This window comes from Tachypleus tridentatus, chromosome 6, assembly GCF_004210375.1.
Source record: "Tachypleus tridentatus isolate NWPU-2018 chromosome 6, ASM421037v1, whole genome shotgun sequence".
Lineage (NCBI taxonomy): Eukaryota > Metazoa > Arthropoda > Merostomata > Xiphosura > Limulidae > Tachypleus > Tachypleus tridentatus.
The window spans coordinates 80,482,629-80,505,656 of NC_134830.1; the positions used below are offsets into that span (position 1 = coordinate 80,482,629).

General features: G+C 30.7%; 1 protein-coding gene across 1 annotated transcript in view; it reads left to right on the forward strand.

Annotated features, from left to right (window-relative positions):
* LOC143252898 (adenylate cyclase type 8-like) overlaps nucleotides 1–23,028 on the forward strand; it is a 220,061-nt gene that overhangs the window by 42,289 nt on the left and 154,744 nt on the right. The gene's annotated exons all lie outside the window — the stretch shown is intronic.

The following is a 23,028-nucleotide window of genomic DNA, read 5'->3' on the forward strand; positions in this document are numbered from 1 at the left end:
TTTACAGTAATCTTTCGCAAATCAATGACTTCTTACTACAGATATAGATTTTAGTAGTTTCTCGAAACTTTAGTCACTCACCGAGCCAAAGAAAAGTTTTTGTTGAGTGTGGCAATGAAAGAGTTAAGGGCATTATAGCTAGGGGAAAAACTCTGTGTGCCCCCCTTCTCTTGGTGCCCTAAGCACGTGCTTATTTCGCTTAATGGTTAATCCAGGGCTGGCACTCAGAAAATACAACCTATTCAACATTTCAAAACGTTTAGGAAATAAAAAATTAAAATATAGTTATTCAGCTTACAATAAGAGACAGACAGCTAAGTGAAAACATTAAATCTTTTAAAAATATATATTGTTTGTTAAATAAGTTGCATTTTCTGCTGGAGGGCATCGTATTATGATGCGATTTCTGTAATGTGTGATATTAATGATACCATTCCGAAAGATGCACAGTGTGGTATGTCTACTAATTCATATCTATCTGTGCTATTTACTCATATTACCATATTCATCGCATTCCTGGGATTGAATTTTGTTTTAGATTTTCACCAGATGAGAACATACAAGTTATTAGCCGAATGATGAATTGACTCATTGTAATATTGCTCTAATCTAGAGTCCTACTAGCTTTACCAAACAAGGATTTTTCGAACATTAGAATATTGCCAAGAGCTAAGGAAATTAAACAAATCATAATGCAAGTTAACAACTTCTACCATACATCTTCAAACCGTTATTACCTCATAAAAAGAAAAAAAAAATTCCAATACGTAATAAATTCGCTCTTTCTTTGTGTTTTCATGACTACAAAGTTTTAAATGTTGTTAGCAAGCCATTGAAAACTGTGACCATGATCGTTGCAACGTCGGGAAATTTTGTGTTTTTCTACTTTTCTTGTGTTTGTTTATCTTTATTTTATCTATTATTAAAAGAACCTTTGAAATGTAGTCTTTAACAGTTAAAAATATAGTAAATCAATAATTTATAGCATTTTAAACTTCGTGATTGATTTATAATGACAACTAAAATACGGAAGAGTGAGACCACAATATAAAGCACAGGCTCAATAACCAATCGTCCCGGCATGGCCAGGTGGGTTAAGGCGTTCGACTTGTAATCTGAGGGTCGCGGGTTCGAATCACCGTCGCACCAAACATGATCACCCTTTCAGCCGTGGGGGCGTTATAAAGTTACGCTTAATCCCACTATTTGTTTGTAAAAAAGTAGTCCAAGAGTTGGCGGTGTGTGGTGATGACTAGCTGTCTTCCGTCTAGTCTTACACTGCAAAATTAGAGACTTAGAGACGACTAGCGCATATAGTCCTTGTGTAGCTTTGCGCGAAATTCAAACAAAAAACAAATATACAATAACCAATCACTTTCGTTGTAAGTTACAGGACTGCTCATTAAATGTCCAGTTTGCATAAAAATGAACTGAGAGATGGGGTCGATTGACATTATTGTACAATTGTGATTTCATAGATGTAATATCAAAAAGTCTTCTTATTCTTTAATTGTTTTGATCAGTGAGTAAGATCTTAAAGACAATTCATTTTAGAGAAGAACAAAGCTGCACAATGGGTTAACTGCGCTTTGCTTACAACGAGTTACGAAACCTGATTTTTGGTATTTTAAGCCAGCATATGTTGGCCACTACGGGTTTAAATACATTGAAACTTCGTCTGAAAACAATTACATGGTGTGAATTTTATGTACATTGTTGCTCATAAGTGGCACAAGGAAATAACTTAAAGTTTCAAGATAATATTTTCAGTAACTCTTAGATTATTATTTATGATAAAAAATGTGGTAATAGATATAACATAAAATTAGAATTACTTGTAAATGTTAAAATTAGTTTTGAAAATCAACCTGATTGTGAGTACAGCTAATTAAATATATATTATAAAGATTAAAATGCATTATTTCATCAATTGATTACCCTCACTTTTACTAATATATACTTAATGGTAATCTCGAGATGCATTTTTTCAGAATTCAAATTCTTCTTTATCGAAATTAACAAAGTGAGTTTGCTGATTAACCTTTGTCCACTTTTTGATGGGAGAGGAGAAATTTTATTTATTCATTATACCAAGATTTTTGCTTCTGTTATGTGAAAGTTTGTTTGTTTGTTTTCATTTAGCAAAGCCACCTCTGGCTATCTGCTGAGTCCACCGAAGGGAATCGAACCTCTGATTTTAGCATTGTAAATCCATAGGCTTACCACTGTACTAGCGGAGAACATTATGTGAAAGAAATGTTTGCTTAGTTTGATAAAGTTCAGGTCTACACAGCTATGTTGTTCACTATATCGCTTGATAACAGTCAATATTTTTGACTTTTTAGTCCTTACTTGCTAAATAAACATATTTTAAATAATTAAATAAAAGTTCTTTTTCATCTATTTTAATAAACCTTATTAAATTTAGCAGCATATTATATGTTAATTAACTGACAACCTAAACTACCTAACCGACTGTAAGTAAACATTAACAATTAATTTAGCTATTAATATTTGAATATGTGGCCTAAGAGTTCACATGCAATGCTACGAATCTCAAAATCCAAGTTGTGAGTCATGATAGGCTGTTTATCATATTTCCTACTTTCAGCGTTATAATTGTGGCAGTCAGTACCGTTATTTAGTAAAAAGTAGTGCATAAGCATATTCTACCAATCTTTTTTGTCTTTCTGATTAGCAGTCATACTTATTTAAGAACGGCAATGTTTGAACCTTCGACTATCTGACTTGATTATTTATTCTACGAGTCGTATAAAATGCTGTTCTAGCTCAAAAACACGAACTCAAATAAAAGACACACACACATCTATCTCACTTATATTAAGAATGTATAAAACGGGTTGGAAGAAATCTTGGAAATCAATATTCTTTTATTATAGAGTATTTTAATGACCGAAATGTCTTTAGAAACCTGTCAGATATATTCAATTTAGAAGCTTACATATAGAGATTTTTCTTCTCCTTTTGGCACCCCCAAAAGTCATTAATCATTTAGCCAGCCACTGTTAACATAAAAAGTAAAACAAGATTTGAAATATATATATAGAAATAGAAACTGCTAAATCAGAGATCAAATGTTTGCAAATTAAGAGTGACGCTTTTAGAAAACTAACCGTGGATGAGGACTAAGGTTAGGCACTTACTGAGTGTGATAAAGAAGAAACCCGGGAGGTACAAAGGGAGAGAAAAAACTATGGTAGCAAGTTAAAATTGTTTCACTGAAACTTGACAAAAACAAAAGTATTTCGATTAAGTGTAAACATTAAATTGGGTGAAGTTCCACCATAAACGAAGAGTTAGCAATCGAATGACAACATGAGAGAAGGGGAAAAAAAACTCGATGTAATAGAAATACTATATAAATGAGCAACGAAATAACAGTAGAACTGAAGTTTGGGTGGAAGTTCAGTTTTTTTTAGAACAGAGAATTACAAAAAGCAACAAAAACCCTGAAAACCCTGAAGACAAACGTGTCATTCAGAATTTCCATTTCCAGAAGGTTTGAAATTCGAGATCAACAACAGTAAACGAAAATGTTAAAACACATTTCTTTTAAACATATGGACAAAGGTAATTCAAACTCAGATCCAAAGGAAGTTAACATCACTAAACATTGTACCACCTCTGTTCTAAAAAACATTAACCCCATAAATGGTGAATCATAGAAGACATGCAAAAATCACAATTGAAATCAAGATTAAAATATGTTTAATGAAAATACAAGTTTTATGTTTGAGCTGCTGAACGTTATTAGCTGAGAACTGGATATTTGAATAAGAAGGTTGAAGAAACTTGAAAGTAGAAAAGGGTACTTTGGAAAAAATATTCTAGGGAAAGAAAGGTACTTCTAAAGTTACAAAGCTTGTGTGCCGATTATAATGACCAATTATAAAGTTTATGTACATTCATGTTCATTATAAAGACCTCCTGGATGCAAGCAAACCAAAAATTTTACTCTGAACCAAGATATATTAAAGATTTAGTTAATAAGCATTCATTAGTGTTTGTAATTCACAACATTTCCTACAACATGCTTCTTTCTAATATTCTCGGATGCGTTAAAAGAACTGCAAAATACTTTTGACTAGTAAACCAAACTTTGTATTTCCATTAGTTTTTGCAACGCTTACTTCTTACTATCATTTATTTTTTACCTTTTTTACTCGATCCTATTTTCTAATTCCACTTTGTTACGCTTTCGTTCGTATTCTCTATCTACAAAGTAACGTGCTTGCTATTTATGTGTTTCTTCCTTATATCTAACGTTTCTATTAACAAACACGTATACAAAGTGTTTGGTAGAAAAGCAAGAGTAAAGAACACCAACACTTTACCTTTTTTGTTCTTTTTCTGATGAAAAGTAGCTATAATCTTTTCGGAGGACTTTCATATGAAATTAAATATTAAACGACTGTGATCGTATGAAAATGTCGTGAAAAATAATACTACTTTTAAATTAATTGTGGTTGTTTTGAATTAAGCACAAAGCTACACAATGGCCTATCTGTGCTCTGCCCACCACCGGTATCGAAACCCGGTTTTTAGAGTTAGAAGTCCGCAGACATACCGCTGAGCCACTGGGGGACTTTTAAGTTAATATAAAAGTTTCCATTCCAACAATAAATTAAATGAAAAATATTTTAAAGTGTGAGACAATATTATTATGAGGTAGATATTTCATTATAATCTGCAATATTGCTTGTTTGTTTAGGAATTTCGCACAGCTACTCGAGGGCTGTCTGTGCTAGCCGTCCCTAATTTAGGAGTGTAAGACTAGAGGGAAGGCAACTAGTCATCACCACCCACCGCCAACTCTTGGGCTACTCTTTTACCAACGAATAGTGGGATTGACCGTCACTTTATTTATTTATTATAACGCCCCCACGGCTGAAAGGGCGAGCATGTTTGGCGCGACCGGGATGCGAACCCGCGACCCTCAGATTACGAGTCCCACGCCTTAACACGCTTGGCCATGCTGGGCCGTTATTATCTGCAATATAAATACATTTCTTTCACGAATAACTGTTATTTGTATATATACACTAGAATACTTATTTTGTATTATTAAAAATAAAAACATCATATTTTATAGTTTAGAAGAATAACATCAATGACGCAACTGATAAATTAAGATGTAAAAGTAATGGCAAGTTGATTGATATGTTATTGTTTCAGGAATTTAAACCTTTTTTCTCACAAAACGTCCCAAGTTTCAGTAATAAAATATACTTTAAAAATAAAGCTATTTTAAAATATCTTTAGCAATAGTAAAACCTTAAAGAGCTTATAATATGATGCTTAATCGTAATGTACATAAACTTTTTCAAAAATTCTGACAGTTCTGACACGAATAATTACTAAAAACACACCAGTAAGCACAGGATATAGAAAAATATCTTTAGTTAATAACAGAAGTGAAGTATACATTTTCAGATAATAATAAAATGGTAAACAAGAAATACCCTTGCACATCTTAACATAGTCGGAAACGCCAAATATAAATCTTGTTTATGAGTTTCTAACAGAAAAACAAAAGTACTAACGGCAGTAATAAAGTTTATATCATGATTAGGTGAAGACTTCAATATCAGCTGATTGTATTATAAACTTTACTGCTCGGGACGAAAACAATTCTATCAACTGTTTACAAATCCGTAAAAAAATAAAAAACAAATCTAAATCTTTAAACCAACAGTATAATAAGTAGTTTCAAAACGCATGTTTGGAACAAATAAGAATTTATTCAATAAATACTATGATAATGTTGTATCTTTTCTTTAAATTTATTTAATTAAATCAAACATATTGACTGTCTTAGCATAAAATCAAATTTTAATTTTAGCACAAGATATGAAAAAATATTAATTACAGTTCACTTCTATTAATGTCTAGCAAACCTGAATGCTCTATCTGTCACAGATGTGAAATTCTGTCCAAAGAGTCTGAGATTAGCCATGTTTTGGGTAGATTTAATTCCCAAGATTTAGACAAATGAGCTAGAAAATAACTTTAAAGCTATGACGAATTTTGAAATATTTTATTGTATAATAATGTTTTATACAATATTGCCATACATCTAAGTTACTAGAGCTGAAACACCTCATGTAAAGATTTATAATCTTGCGAATCATAGAACTGATCAACAATTTCGGTATTTGTTGGCTAAAATATTCTATTAGAAAATCTCTTCTTCTGAAATACATGTAATATGTATATATATTTTTAAGTGAAATATTTTGACCTTCTGCTCAGGAGTTCTACATCAAAGTTTTCGCGAACAGTTTTCTATCTTTAAAAGTATGTTAAGATACCAAAACAAAAATAGGGAGGGAGACCAGGGCTAATCTTTTGCTAGAAAACTAGACTTTTGTAAATAATTTAATTGGTAGTGCTTATTGATTATCTAAAGCATATAACATTTATTTATTTGCTTAAAAGGTAACTCCACAAATCTTTAGTTATTAAATGTGACTAGTGTAATCATTTTGAATATTTGGCATCTAATGAGGTTCGAAAGTTGATTTAACGCTAATAAAATTTTATTTTTCTCACTAAGAATAATATAACTTTACTAATTTTCTTTGTGCAGAGACTAAATCCATGTTTCGTTGAAAGCACGAAAATTTTATTAAATTCTATCAGCCTGTTTTTTTATTGTTATAACGGTTCTTTCTTTAACATATATGTATGCTAAAATAAAATTAATTATAGTCCATTTTTTTCTCGTGCACGAAGATGGTTAAAACGTATATTTTTTATAATTATGCATATTTCTCACATGTTGCACATGAAGGCTTACAGAATATCGAACTAAAAATAAATATTTTTTTCAAAACAATTAATTATGGATACACAATTATGGATTTTAAAATAAAGTAAGAATTCTGCTATAAACGGTAAAGAAACAAGGATTGAAACCACAATTTAGTATGCTAAATGTTAATTGAACTAATGTAACGATCAAATTTAAATTTTTTTTAAAATCATTATTAACTGTTAATATTATAAGATTGGGCAATAATCTGTTTTGTTACAATGTCTTTCTTGATGGATAAACTAAAACGATAGATAAGGCAAAATGTCCATTCAACAAATTGGCCAAAAAAAAAAAAAAGAGTTTGTTTGTTTGAAGTTAAGCACAAAGCCACACAATGTGCTATCTGTTTTCTACCAACGACGGGTGCTGAAGTCGCAGACAAACCGCCGTACGAAAGATAATGGAAAACTGTATTCAAAAACCCCTAACGTAGATTATTTACAAAGAGACTAGCTTACAAAATAAACAAGTCGAGTGACAGCTGTTTTTTATTTCATTTTATTTTTTTTATAAATTAATCATTTTCTAAAAAAGTTAATAGGATTTTACGATTTCTATTAGGGTTTTTAAAATACATTATAACATTTCTTATTTATGTTTGATTTTACTTGGTTTTGGTATTCCTGGCTTGTGATTCTATAGAAAACAATCGTTTGTTTAGTTTATATATATCTATTGTTTTACTAGTATTTCGGTATTCCCAGTCTATCTTTTCGTGGAAAATAGTTTTTTTGTCTACTCAATTATCTACGACTTTGCAGGGTTTATTGTATTTCCAACTTCTCATTCCATGGAAATCGGCTGTTCTACTTTTAGTTAGAACAGTAATTCACGTCTGTGTAATAAGGGTTTTTAAAAGATTTTCATAAGAATTTGAAGTTACAACTTGTTTGTCTTTTTTTTCATTGGTTATTTCTTTCTTCACTGAGTAAGTGGTTTTCTGTTTTGTCATTAGATTTAGTACGTATATTTTTGTGTTTACATTTCAACTGAAGAACGAGTTAAAGTTATTATTCCTACTTATCATTGATTTTAAAGATGATGTTCAAAACCTCATGTTTCTTGCCATGAAAGACAAATTAACTGTCTCCCTTCCAATCTTGTAATTCTAATAATTCTTAAATGGTTTGGTACAGTTAGAATTCTGTTTAATGTTGAACATACTATTGTATATAGCGTCTGAGTTTCGAAGTAATAAAACAGAATTCACGATGTCTTTATTAATGTCAGTGGTTTTGGCAAGTATGATCAGAATAAAAAGTAAGCATTTCTCCTTATAAGGCAGTAGACAGCGTTTCTACTGCATTCGTAAATGACTTGTAATTGACAATGTTGATCGTTTCTAAGTGAAATATAGCGTTACTGCTCATAAATAATATAACAGAAGGTACAAAAAATATAGTATCTAACTGTCACGTGTTCTCACTGAAACTAGAAAATCAATATCACACTCCCCAGTTTACAAGATAATACGAATAAAAACTGTGATAAAATATAACCAATAAAATATTACTCAAACATAAAACATTAGTATCGGATAGAAATTTGAAAATACATAAATATTTTCATCGTCCATAATAAGCTATAAACGGACTCCGTTATTTACATAATTCACAGTAAATATTTTGTGAAGCGGAAATTTACAAAATAATTATAAATCTATTACAACAAAATAATTATTTGAAACATGGTATCCAGGTAAAATATGCCGAAAAGCACGTAAATGTTTTGTTTTGTTTAATTTCGCGCAAAGCTACTTCAGGTCTATCTGTGCTAGACGTTCCTAATTTAAAGGTGATAGACAGCTAATCAACCCCACCTACAACTAACTCTTGGGATTCACTAACAGAATAGTGGGACTGACTGTCACTTTATAATGCTTCCATGACTGGAACAGCGAGCATGTTTGCTGATGGAATTCGAATCAGCAACCAGCGATTCGAACACTCTATCCACCAGACTATATATAATATAAAAGCAATATATTTATTTAACTAAAAATATTACTTCTTTTTACTTTAGCTTACCATTAATCTAGTTTTCGTAAGATTTTATCTTGAGAATTGAAATGTAATTTATTATTAAACTTTTACATTCTTTCAACTGTTTCTTCATAGTTTACACGTTTCGTATTTACATAAATGATTTTGTGTTGTTTTTTTAGTTTTTGAATTTCGCATAAAGATACACGAGGACTATATGCATCAGTTGCCCTTAATTTAGTAGCGTAAGACAAGAGGGAAGGCTTCTAGTCATTACCTTCCCCCAACAAGTCTTGGGTTGCTTTTTTACCAACGAATAGTGGGATTGGCCGTTACTTTATAACGCCCCCACCACGGATGCATATGATTAGTGGGATGAAGGTTCGAATCCGCGACCCTCAGGTTGCGAGTTGAGCGCCTGAATCACTTGGCCATGCTGGGCTTATTACATTTATATCGATTTTTTATTCCATTACTATAGTATTTCACATCTGGAGTTTATGTCTCATATATGATTAAAATAATATTATGGACATCAGGATTTTTGAAATAATATCCTAAGTCAAATTATTTCTTGAAGGAACTGAGCATAGCCTAGTTTTTATCTTACAGGACTGAATGTCAGTAGGACCAAGGTTCGGGTCGCTGTAAGCTGCTAGACACGCTGCGGAATTTCATCTGTGGGGATGTTAACTCCATGACAGCTAAATCCTCTGTTTTGTTCAGAATATCAGTGTAAGCGGCGTGTGGTGATAACTAGATGCCCTCTGTCCTGTCACCAATTTTAAATTATGAATAGCTATACCTGACCCTTTGGGTCCCTAAACTGATCATGTAACCCATGTGTCACATATGATGTTGAACAGGTTAAAAATACCAAACTCCTGAATGTTAGCTTTACTTTTGAGTTAAGTCGTAACTGAATGATTGAGACTGATGATTTACATCGTTAATTTTATCTGATTAATATATATTTAGATTTTACCTATTCTGAGCAGCAAATTTTTATTACCATATTCTTTGTTCAAAAACTATACATTATAAGGAAAGAACAGCACCTAGTAACAAACTAACAACATTTTATTTTACAGTAATACAAAAATTTGCGTTCCTTGTTAAACACATGGCTGTGCAACTGAATATCTGAGTTATGGTCATCACAGGGACACCATCACAAATTGTAACGTTGCAAGCCATCACATTTGTCGTTGAGTCACGGATAGAACAATAATTTATGTACTTTTTCCATTTTTGTTTATGACACTTTTTATTTTCGATGTATCGGCATAATATTCCAGTAATGAAGTAACAATTTTCAACTTCAATAATTTTACAACGTTCTATAAATTACCTAAACTTATTTTAAATGCAATGCGTATAAACCTTGAATATATAGATGAAAAACAAACAATTTGGTAAACATCTTCATTTTCCAGAAGATCACTTTGTTCATAAAATATTTTCAAAATTATTTAATCAAATGCCATTTTATTTTAATGGTACACGACGGTTATCTGCACTTCTAATGGCTATCAGTATCATATCACTGCTACCAATTTTATTTAAAATATTGTATTTTCTATTACTACTGTCATGTTTAATTGAAACAATTTTATTTATTATTTCAAAAGTCTGATAAAACAACAACAACATAACATCATTCCTGAGCATTGATGCAAACAAGAACTGTACGCAACAACTCTACCTAGGCCATTCCATATAAATTTCTAAATTATTCGATTTATTTTCTTAATCATATCTTATCACTTGAGAAATTATCATTAACTTTCGAAATAAACTACCTACATATAATAGAAATTAAGAATAGACTCATTAATAACTAGTTTTTATAAAAGTAAAAGAATTATAAATTTCAGTTGTTGTGTTTTAACTGGGTGAAAACCTAAGTAATGTTTACTTTTATGTCCTTCTCAAGGAAGTTATCTAATTTATTTCGTTATTTTTAGTTTTGTAATTAATAAACAGTTTTATTCATAAATCTTCTGTTTATTTTAAGATAATTTTTAAAAAACCAGTCATGTTTAATACTTTTCAGTTAATTCAAAATATTTTTTATTGAATACGCTATAATCATCAGCGTATGGAACTGTCAATTCATTAATACTTTTTGCATTATTTGAATACAAACTGCAATCGTTTTAGTACCCATAGTTAAAATAACTACCTTGTCTTGCTTCAATTTAATATCATATTATCCAGATAAATATCAGCCATTTAATACATAACTTGTATAATTCATGGGAAATATTTGAATATTATTGTAATAGTTTTGGTGTGTTTTGGATTTAGAATTTCGCACAAAGCTATTCGAAGGCTATCTGCGCTAGCCGTCCCTAATTTAGAATTAATATGACTAGAGGGAGGCAGCGAGTCAACAGCATCCGCCTCCAACGTTTGAGCTACACTTTGCAAACGAATAATGAGATTGACCATAATTTATAACGTCCCATAGTTGCCAAGGCGAACATTATCGATGACAGGATTCGAATTCACGATCTGTATATTGCGGGTCTCGTGTGTCCTAACTACTAGGCCATGCTTATAATAGCTTTTGTTCAAACAAAAAAGAATGTTTAATTTGTCTATTAAAGCATCTGATTTACGTATTAAAACATTTTATTATATGCAGTTTCTAATCTTTATTCCTCTTACATTTTGCTTTTTGAGTATCGTATACAATACTTTTTCACTTTCTTTTATACATAAACCATTTTGAGCTGCGTTTACCTTATACGGCTTTTTATCCGTAGGTAAAAATATCTTGTATGCTATTTATGACTCTCACTTAGTCAGAGGCTGGTCGTTGAGTTTATAACACAAAGTTCGGAATTTGATACCCGCGGTTTCCAGAACACAAACAGCTCATTGTTCAAATTTGTGTTTAAAACTGAAGTATACTATTTAAATATTTGGTATCCTTAGACAAACTAATCTTTAAACGCCAACAGCTGTCTTACTTCCTTCTGATTCCTAAAGATAATTAAAGTGTTATATAAGAATTATTTGTATCAATGTCCGATACTTTATTACATTTCACTATATACGTGTGAATCATATCACTTATTCATTACAGGTGTAAGTTCATCAGAGTATATACATATATGTTTTCAAAGCCACATATTAATATAATGGTACATACATTTTAGTATGTACAAATTACCTCTAATAATATTAATTTCAGTTGTAAATTCTTTTGAGTTTCAATTCATATCTTTTAGGTGTTATGTTTTCAAACTAACCCAAAACTCGAGTGCTTTCGAATATATGACTATTCTTTTTCATTTTTTAAAATTTTATTTCATGAAAAATAATAGTGAACTATTCGAGTTTTGTGTTTAGGTTGAAAACATAACAATCTTTGTAGGTGATTCTATGTTACGGAAAAGTTCTCTCTCTATTAAAATATTAAAGTTTTATTTTAAATTGTACTATTACACTAAAAGTAAAATAATTTATTATATTTTTCAACAGCAGGATCATATATGTTAAAGGGATTCCTGGAGAAAGTTTTGAAACAAACTCAATGACCTAAATTTCAGTACAATACAGTTATTGGATATCGGCTTGGCTTTGATGAATATAGTTTATGTGCAACGCTGGTCGCTACGTCTGAACTTTCACTGATGATTTTATAATAGTAAATTGTCTGCAGTAACGTAAATTGATGAAAGGTTTCAAAATGATTCAGTGAACAGCAAAGTATTTATCGGAAAAACGTGGAAAAGGAAAATATATTTACACATTCCCTACCCCAGTACTTACATGCTTTCTGTTGGATATACACTTCCAGTACAAAATAATTTCATTTAAAAATTCGTATTAAAAATGACAAATATTGTTTGTGAGGTAGTTTATACGGAAGACTGCTTTGTAGAAAATATTCAAGTAATAAAGGCCTTTATTTTTACATGTATTTGTAATTCGCGTACATTGTAATAATAATAAAATGTCTTCACACTAGATATTAACTGCATAATTAGTGGTAAGAATTCATAAAACTCATTGACGTAATAAGCTGCATGAACAATGACGTTATTCTAATTAATGCATAAAAAATAATTGAAAAGACATCACTTTGCGATATTATGAAACTTCGACTCCCTTTTAAAACCAAAAAACTGGCGCCTACGACACGAGCAAAAACGTGAATGTATTTAAGTTCCAATAATTATATAACTTTTCTTATAATTTTTGCTGAAATCTATATCATCATAAATATAATTTTCCAGGTGGCAACAAGAGGACTAGAATTCGTCGTCACATGTAACAAAATCTATTTGATATTATCCATGGCTAATAATTACTTAATCAGTTAGGTAGGGTCATATTAACGCAGTTTCAGGTATTAAATGTTCGATTTATTTTTAATGATAAATTGATCATGCTATAAAACTACAAACAGTTATGTTATACATTATCATGAAGCACAATAATGGTTCATAATAGGGATCACAAAAAACTGCACAAAGCCCTAATAAAACAGTAAAGATTCAGTTCAAACAACATTTTAAAACATTAAGGTTAAGACTGTACACTTATAAAAATGCACAAAAAGCACACATATTAGATTTACAAGGAACAAAATCTGTTCAAAGTGGCTGGTTTGTAATTATTCATCTTCTTCCTAATCTCATTCTCTCTTGTCATCCTACAACAAAACATTTTGCACCCAAGCTTTTTGCACAATACCTAATACGGTATTGAGAAGGTTGTAGAGGTATTTAAAAGTAGATTTGTTTCTTTTGTATTTTATATAAACTAAAAACATTATAATTCTATGGTAAACTACGTTATCATTACCCCTGGATGTTACGTTTTTTACAAATATCTGGAATTCTTTAAGAATTAAAAAGCTAAAGTACATGGCGAAACAGCAATTGCCAGCCAATAATAAATTAACATTAGATGACTGTAGCACGTAGATATTTGATGCTTTTTTTATACAATATAATCGGTGTATTTATGGAACGAACCTCTATATCATGTATGAAGTGAAGGAGTAATAAACAACATTACCCATAATATTGAATTATATTACCCACACTCGTGTAATAATTAATATGAAAGACATGAAAGTTATTTAAAGCAATGTTTTGGACGTGTAAGTTTGATTTTAAAAGGCTGCTTTTACACTGGTAAAATTTTATACGCGCTTTATGTGGTTGTCTTAGTTTGGATATGTGTTTGCCCATTGCTATGCATTGTATATAGAGAAAATAGTTAAACAAAAACTATAAATGCCCACTATATTCTCAAAATAATTTCTACGATACTCTCCATCTCGAACTCATGCAATCAAATGGTCAATAGCAGTAGTAAATCACCACGAACCGTATTACCTAGCTACTACCTATGTTTATTATCATTACAATATATAAAGTTAGCTGCTATATCAAGCAATCTTTTGCTCACAGTTGAGCAAAAAGAAAGCCAGCAAAGAAAATAAATAAAAATTTGGGAATTTAAAAACCAGCATATAGAGATCGCAAAAACTAAGAAAACAAGGCTGGAAGTACTGAAGACATTATTCTCTCAAACTACAAATGCATATTTTGACTCCAACAAATGTAGTTCTAGGTAACTGCGTGACACAAAGGCAGGTTTTTTTTTTGTTTGAGTAAATAATGCCTACACTATCTCCAGCCTTAATCAGTGATGTCGAGAAAACCCACTTGTAGAGAAATATATATGCAAAAACGGCTCATTTGGGTTGAGAAAATATTTTACGTGGGTTTTTTTGTGAACCTGATGATGACCGAAGAAGGTCGAAACGTTGTTCGCTCTTTTACGTAAAATATTTTACCAACCTAAACGAGCCGTTTTTGCATATATATATATATCTCCAGCCTTGTTTCCTTACTTGTTACCATCCCTATTTGCATATTTTTAAACTTCCAATTTTTTCTTTATCTTTTAATACTACTATATTTAGCTTTGGAACAGAATTGGAATTAGAAGTTTTTACGTGAATGTTACTTATGTGTGCATGATATAAAACAAACAGGCTAGAAATCATTTGGGATGCATGTACAGCCATCCCTGATTATAAACTATTGACCAAGGAGAAGGCAGCCTACACCTGCCATGGCCAGGCGGTTAGCTGTAAGCTAAGACAAGAGTATTTCCACATCTTTGTCAGACTGAAAATAGAAGTGTGGCATAATCCAACTTCTCACAAAGAATACGACGAAGATTAGTAACATAATCCAATATATCTGCTATTCTAAAACAGAGTAGCTCGATTATCCAGCACCTATGGCAAAAACTCTAAATTGTCAACATAATTCTTCATTTTCAGGTCAGAAATATGCATGAGTATAAAATATAAGAAATCCGAACAGCATACATAAAACGAATTTATAATAATTCCAAAAGAAATACTCGGTAGTTGACTACTAAGTAACAAATATTTGAATAATTCAGTTAGATAAAAGTAAGAATAGTTGTATCTCTCTGAAGTACATGAGCTTTGTTAAACATTTTTGAAGAATGTTAAAATAGTCATAAAAATACGGGTTTGTTATTATTTTCATTTGTAATCTTTAAAAGAAGCGAATTTATTTCTTTGAAGCTAAACACAATGGGCTATCTATGTTCTGCCTACCACGGGTATCAAACAAGCCGGTTTCTAGAGATGTAAGTCCGCAGACATATCAATATGCCACAGAAATAAATTCAGTCTACTTTTTGATGTAAAATATATACGTATAATAAAAAATCAAAAAGAATAGGAAATATATAATAGAGTTTCTTTTGTCAGTTATTTCATAAACACAAAATGTTAAATATTTATAAAACAAATTATTATTCGGTACCTAAATTTATGTTTATAATAAAATAATTAATTAATATATCCAGTCTTGGACTTTTTCTAGTAACACGATATCTACTGTTATGATACAAAAACTAAGGTTGATTTACACATACTACTTTTTAAAAAAATCAACAGGTTAATGTTCGATAATTTATCTAAAGATAAGAATTTGGAATGTTAAATGTGGTGATTTAAGATGAATCCATTATTTAATAAACGTTTATGTTTCGATAACGATCTTACTCTTAAATAATTTGGAGATGGCCAGAATGTATACACTTAGGTGGCTGGTACAGTAGGAAACTATATAGGATGAACATGTGCGATAACGGAGATTCGAGCTTGCGACTCTCAGAATACGAGACAAACGCACTAACCACCATTACAAGGTCGGAATCATCTATTAAATTTATGATTTGTTTAGTTTTTAGTTATATTTTTATTTAATTACAAAATACTGTGATACATTATTGTCAGTTAGTAGTATCTAATACATTATATGTTGTATTTTTTGTATTAATTTATACGTTTATCTTATCTTTTTTTTAATTAGTAATATTTCCTTACTGTTAGAGGGGAATGCAGTTTGCATATTTATTTTCATTTTTTTATTTATTTACTAGATTTTCCATAGTTAGAATAATTACTTATTCATAATATACTGTATTATCTTGTGAGTGAAAAATATTTAGTTGAATTACAGATATAAGCTGGTCCACCTGACTGGTTTCTATCTTCTTCAAATACGGGCTGCACACTTGCGTAAAAGTAAGTTCAACCTATTTTTTAAATGTTTGTTTGAAGTTAAGCACAAACCTACACAAAGGGCTAATTATGCTCTGCCCACCACGGGTATCAAAGAACTCGGTTTCTAGCGCTATAACTCCGCGGATATACCGCTGGGACACAAACGCATAATACCAAATTGTTTAGTAAGAATGCGCTGAAAATTCATAATACAAGTAACCTGTGAAAGGTATGCATAAAACTGTTTCTCCGTCAACAGCGGAAACTACTTTTTTTTTCTAATAGACATGTATACATATATGTATCACTAAGAAGGAGAAGAGGAAAGGTCGTATCCATTTAACTGGATTGAAACGTTTTATGACCTTCACTTTATTTTCACTCTTATGACTTGTCGGAACTCTTTTGCTCTCTGATATGTTTCAAATTATTGATGACTTTTGTCCAAAATTATATTTGCTTCTTTGAATTGGGCATCACAGATGGAAGACCCATATTACCCATCTTGAAATATACATCTCCCCATTTTACCTCCATATACACACACAACTGGTGGTTGTTAAGCTAAGCACTGTATTATTCTCTTCATTAATGTGAAAATCTTTCTTTCAAGGGTATCAGATCTAGTTTGACTTAACAACAACGGTGAAAAAACTTAGTATTTTGTTTGATTTACCAACAGCGAACAGACTTAGTATTTTGTTACCAAATAAAAAGGTCCATTATATTCTCAAGACGGCTGGTATGGATATTAAAACTTTAATTAAAATAAAGTACAGAACAACGTTTCGACTTTCTCAGGTCACCTTCAGATTAACAAAGAGAGTTTGCATTTTATCAAAAGCATTCTCTCATTAGCCACCATAGTTAATTATTCTCTAACTTTAGTATAGAATACTTGTATTGAAGTGTATTTTTATGTTAAATAGATTTATTACAAAACTAATGCTTGGTCTTTTTTTCACAAGCTTTTTTGACTATTCAAAGATCTATCATATGTCATGAGCTTAGTCGATCATATAAAACGATTTTTAAATACAACATATTTCAATTTATGTATCACAACGTCTACCAAAGTACTTAGAAGCTCTTTAACCATAACCTTATGGAGTCATATGTAAGAAAAGTTGAAATGTTTTCTTATATTCAAACTGCGCCGTAGTAGAATATAAAAAAAAAACCGAATTCGTTTCAGTATTTTTGAAACATAGCTAAACACTGATTATTTATCTGAACAAAGTTTCATATATATTTTCAGGTATATTTTTTCTTTCAGTCAGTTGCATTTTGGTCATGAACAACGCAAACGCAAGGTTACTAATGGGATGCAAATTTAAACATCAAAGGTATCATCTGTCCCTGAACGTAATCGTAGTTAATACTACTCCGTGTTTTTTTTTCAGAAGTCTGTAAGAGATTGACTTACCAAAGTAAAAGTAACGAATATATGTATAGAATTACAAAAGAAAATCTCAGACTTTAAGAAGAAGTAAAAAGACATCAAACTGTATAAAGTAAGCGCAAAGAAAAAAAAATGCTAATTCTACGTAAAACAAAACATATGAAACAAAGTATATTCAACAGTTAATCTGTTTTTGGTTCACCAAATTGTATTTATTTAATATTATCTGACCTAATACACAAAAACATCTCGGATCTTAGGCTAAAATCTGGGTGTATATTATTTTTATTTCTATCAAACAACTTTACTGGGAAAACTGGTTATATTGGGAATCTTTTGTGTATTTTCAATTGAACAGGTTAATTTTCTTTCTTGAGGCGATCAGTGATATATCATATTCTCGCCCATTATTCATGGCTTTCGTTATAAATTGCATAAAGGCGTGTGTGGTTCTATCATTACTACAGTATCAGAAGTTCACTGACGTGTTTTACAATAGATATTATAAAATTTATGGTTTAAACTCCGATATTAAAGATCACTGATTATTGACCCAAAAAGTATTTTATAAAAAACAAGTAAGATATCGAATTTTGTACAAAAAGTATTTTCTTAAAACGGAATAATTCTATCTTTCAATCGATGCAACTAATTTGTCATCAAGTTATAATATGAATTTCAAACTATACTTTTAGGCAACTTACAGAGTGGTATTTATTGGAAGATGGTGACTAAAAGAGGGAAGGGGAGAGAGGTTGAGGCATGCGATCTGCATAGTCCCACCAAGAGAAGGATAGCTCCAAAATGAGGTTGTTAGCTTTAGACTGTGCCACTAAAAGCGAGGTTGTACCAAAATATACCACTAAGATTTAGGCTATTAAATCAATGAAAAACCGACAATTTTTCTCGCATTCTAGTTCATTTTTATAGTCATTCTATCTACTTTATAGTTTCACTTCATTATTCATTTAGGTAATAACAAATATACTGTCTGAATTCGTGAAATTAGTATTTTATGTATTACAGTTTAACTAAATGTATAGCGTAATGCATGTAACATCCGTATACTAGTTTAAATTACAATCTACATAATGCTGGAAAGAAGTGTATTTCGTATGAACATGAAACAACTAAATTTTGGACACTTATTTCATGCGTCATATTAATTAATGGTAATACAGTATACTTTAATTTTACAGTTTACATATAAATCTAGTCATACACTAGCATAGTAATATAAACTCCTGAAAAGGACTGTTTTTTATATTAAACAAAAATTCATATTTTAGTTATTTATTCTATGCGTGACTCAATCTTAAAACAAAACAATATTTCTAAACTGATTTTTTATAGGGAGTAAGGTGTTTGAAGTTGTATTTTTAATCTATCATTATCTATATAGCTATGATTTTATTTTGTAGTGATAAAACTTTTTAGCAGTGGCATAGTAGCTCATAGAATGGGCTCTGAGTTGTTGTTTTTCAAGTACAAGCTTTTAAATCATAGATGTATCTCTCCACCGATTTGAGATGTAATTACAGCTTCACTAGTGAAGATGCTGTCTTGTTTTTATTTTATCTTCTATTTATCAAACTTTGTATGGATTCGTTTACTCTCGCTAAAGATTTTTCAGATATGATGATTTTATCATATAAACAATAAGTATGTAACACTTATTAATTTATAGTATGCTAGATAATGGTATTGTAAATATATGCCTTTCCGTAGATCAATTCCCGTCACAAATGTTATACTTTTTAAAGCAGTTTTTCTTTATATACAAATCATAGTGTCTATAATATGTATACGATACTTAACACTTTGTTTCACAATAAGACAGTATTTGATAAGGCATCACAACTTGTGTGTTTTCTGTAAAATTCACTAGTAGATAGAATAGGATGTTTTAGTTAAAGTTTGTTATAAACTGCATACGCTAATATTATGTAAGACAAGTGTGGTACCAAAACGACGCTATGACGGGAATAATGGCTGAATATGTGTCGTTCTTAAGGTTTGTTCTATGCATAGTGACACGCTTTGAAACATGGATATCTTCCGATAATTTGCCACGTGATTCATTGATTAACCTGTTGACTGCCAAGTATTTCAGCTGCTACAATACAACTCTAATGCTTCTTCATTTTGTTACGTTTTTCGTGACGCCATTTTGGATTGAAAGTGAAACAATTCGTAAGTAAGTCAAATGCATGTATGGTGCTGATATCTGGTGTTGAAGTTAGGTATTATTGAGATTGAATTAACTCGTCCGTGACATTGTGTTACCGATCGGTTTGGACGAGCTATCTCGTCTACGGCACTGAACAGGTTAAAGTTTGGACTATATCCCTAGATGACAAGGTTGCGCAACAATGTAACCTGGGTAATTTCAGAATATAAAAAGGACATGTTTTGATCTGCGTAATTAATTTTACGTGTTAAAATACTCTGTTTGCATTGTAACATGGATAAAACTGCAAACGCTTGGGCATGCGCTTCGTATAATTCAAAATAGATTATTAATTTTATGTAAAATAAAACCTGCAAGGAATGTATTGTATAAGATGGTTGAGCTATTATGCTGTTTAATAGCCACAGTAGAAATGAAACTATGTAGGGGTCATTCATTATGCTTCAAGAAATGCATCTATAAACATAACAAAAAATGTAAAAGAGAGGAAGTTACAAGTTGCGGGAATCGTATGTTTACAGGAGTTAACTCGTAATTCTAAAAATATTAGTAAGAAGGACGTAGAAAGTACCAGAGAAATTGAAAGTATTGGAGTAGATTTGCGGGCAAGAGAACCTGGATGTTCTATAAAGATTAATTGTGTAGTCAATTAAAATTATATGGACTATTTTAACGTTCTTACTGTCATTTATAACTAAAACCTCGTTTCACTTGTTTCCAGTTGCTCACTAAGTATGGCACAGAAACTGTTTTCAGAACCGATTATTTTTGTGCTTTACAAAATATAATGGTTATATTTACTGTTTAGTAGTCTTATTTCTGTTTGCACGGAATTTATCTTTATGACGTGTGCTTTGTTTAAATTCTCTGTTTCGTAATTTCGAAAAGGAGAGAGAAAATGAAGATAAATTAAAGTAACGGTAGGTTTAAAAAAAAACACCAGTTTAATCATGCAGTAATAAAAATGTATCTTAAAACGGCTGGTATGGGTATTAACACTTTTATTGATAAGGAAAGAATAACATTTCGATCTTCCTAGGTCATCTTCAGGTTAAGAGGGAGAGAGTTTGCAATGCCCCCTACAATCTCGTACCTCTTTATACTCTCGTCCCTAAAGCATGTGTTCGGCAAAGGTCGGTTGCAAACTCTCTCTATCTTAACCCGAAGATGACCTAGGAGAGTCGAAACGTTGTTCTCTCCTTATCAATAAAAGTGTTAATACCTATACCAGCCGTTCTGAGATACATTTTTATTTCAAGAGGATTTCTTGTCATCGAGAATGCAGTATTATGGTTTTGAAATATCCTGTACCTGAATTAAACTTAAAATTTTCAATGCGACACTGGGGAAAGTGTATTCCTCTATGAAAGGTAGTTTGTTTATTTATTTATTTCGCGATTCTAATAGGAAAATTGATATTGTAGTAAACAAATATTATATTTTTAAAGGTAAAATGTACAATATTTACTGTACAATAAAATGTTTTTTTTTATATTTGCATAGACATTTCTTACGAAACCATAGTAACACTTAAAATAAAAGTTTGAGTCCTTATATTGCTATCAATGTAGAAGTAAATCTGATTTGAACGATCTTATAGGTTGGAAAATAGAAAGTTAATTGCAAATACATAAACAATTTTAATAAAAAAATAAAAGTTATTGCTTTTTATACTTTAGTCCTAATTAGACTGAGACACGAAAACGATCGTGCAGTCAATCACAATAAACGCTTTTTTTGATGGACATAACGCACGCCTTGATCATATTTGGCTTGCTTCAAAGAACGTAAAACTATGAAAAAAATATTAACAAGTAATGCAATTAACAGGCACAATTAAAGTCACCATTTATTATATTCAGACATTGAGAGGTCATGTTTCCTAATGTTATGAGAAATGCATTACTCAAAATAATGCTTGCTTTATTACTTAAAAATAAAAACTAGAATAGTTACATCTTAAACGAAGTTAAATTGTATGCTACATACAAATAAGTTAGCTTAGTTTCTCAACTTTAAATATTAGCAAATGCTAGAAGGCTCTGAAATGTATTCACAAATATCAGTTCATATGTTTGTATGATTCAATATTCAGTAGCTATATTACTATGTCATGCCTTTCAAAGGCGCTCTCTAATGATGCCACATTAGAAAATCGTATTTTTCGATGTAATTATAAGTGTATCGCTTATTTTACAGTAAACTACATATATTAAGTCTTATTAATGTTAGTGAAAACACAGCTTAAAAATAATTGTTTATTCGGGGATTTTATATAGGATCGTAACTTTGGTTGTTATAAGTTACTATGAATCACAAATTTAAAAAAAAAGTATTAAAATTTATGTTTTAATCATAATGGGGTATATCAAAAATTGCGTGAATAAACTACAATATATAAGGAAAACAACTATATAACCCAGTTGTTTATCAATGTTGAATGACAAGCTAACAGGTGGTATTAAAGCAAGTTTGTTCTACATTCAGGGATGGTTCACATTGTTAATAATTTGTTACATACATATGTTCAACCCTGACTGTTTTTAGTTTCATCATAAAATATATTAATTTATCGGTATACTCTGAACTTCGAGTTTCAGCACCGACGTCACTGCTTTAACTTTTAAATTTGCTATATAGATAATTTACGCTTCTTATTATAAAGCACATAAGATTGAGTAATATAATTCTGCGTATATCTCTGTTAGGCTGTGAGTTTATGGATATACCTAACTCTGAGCTATGTTTAGTCCTTATCATACCAATTAAATGTGTTCAGCAGCAATCATCAACAATGACAACAACAAAAGCACTTTAGGGCAAAAACAAATATTGAGAGGTTTAGTTTGAAGTTATTAAGTTATGAGACATGAAATAGAAAATATCCTATAATTTAAGGCGAAATAATTTTTTGCATTTTGGATTTAAATTGCTTGCGTTCTAGAAACTACCCCACAAGGGATATCAATTTGTCTTAATACTTTGTTTATAGATGAAAGTTTGGAATACCAAGTTGCCCACTCCCACCCCGGC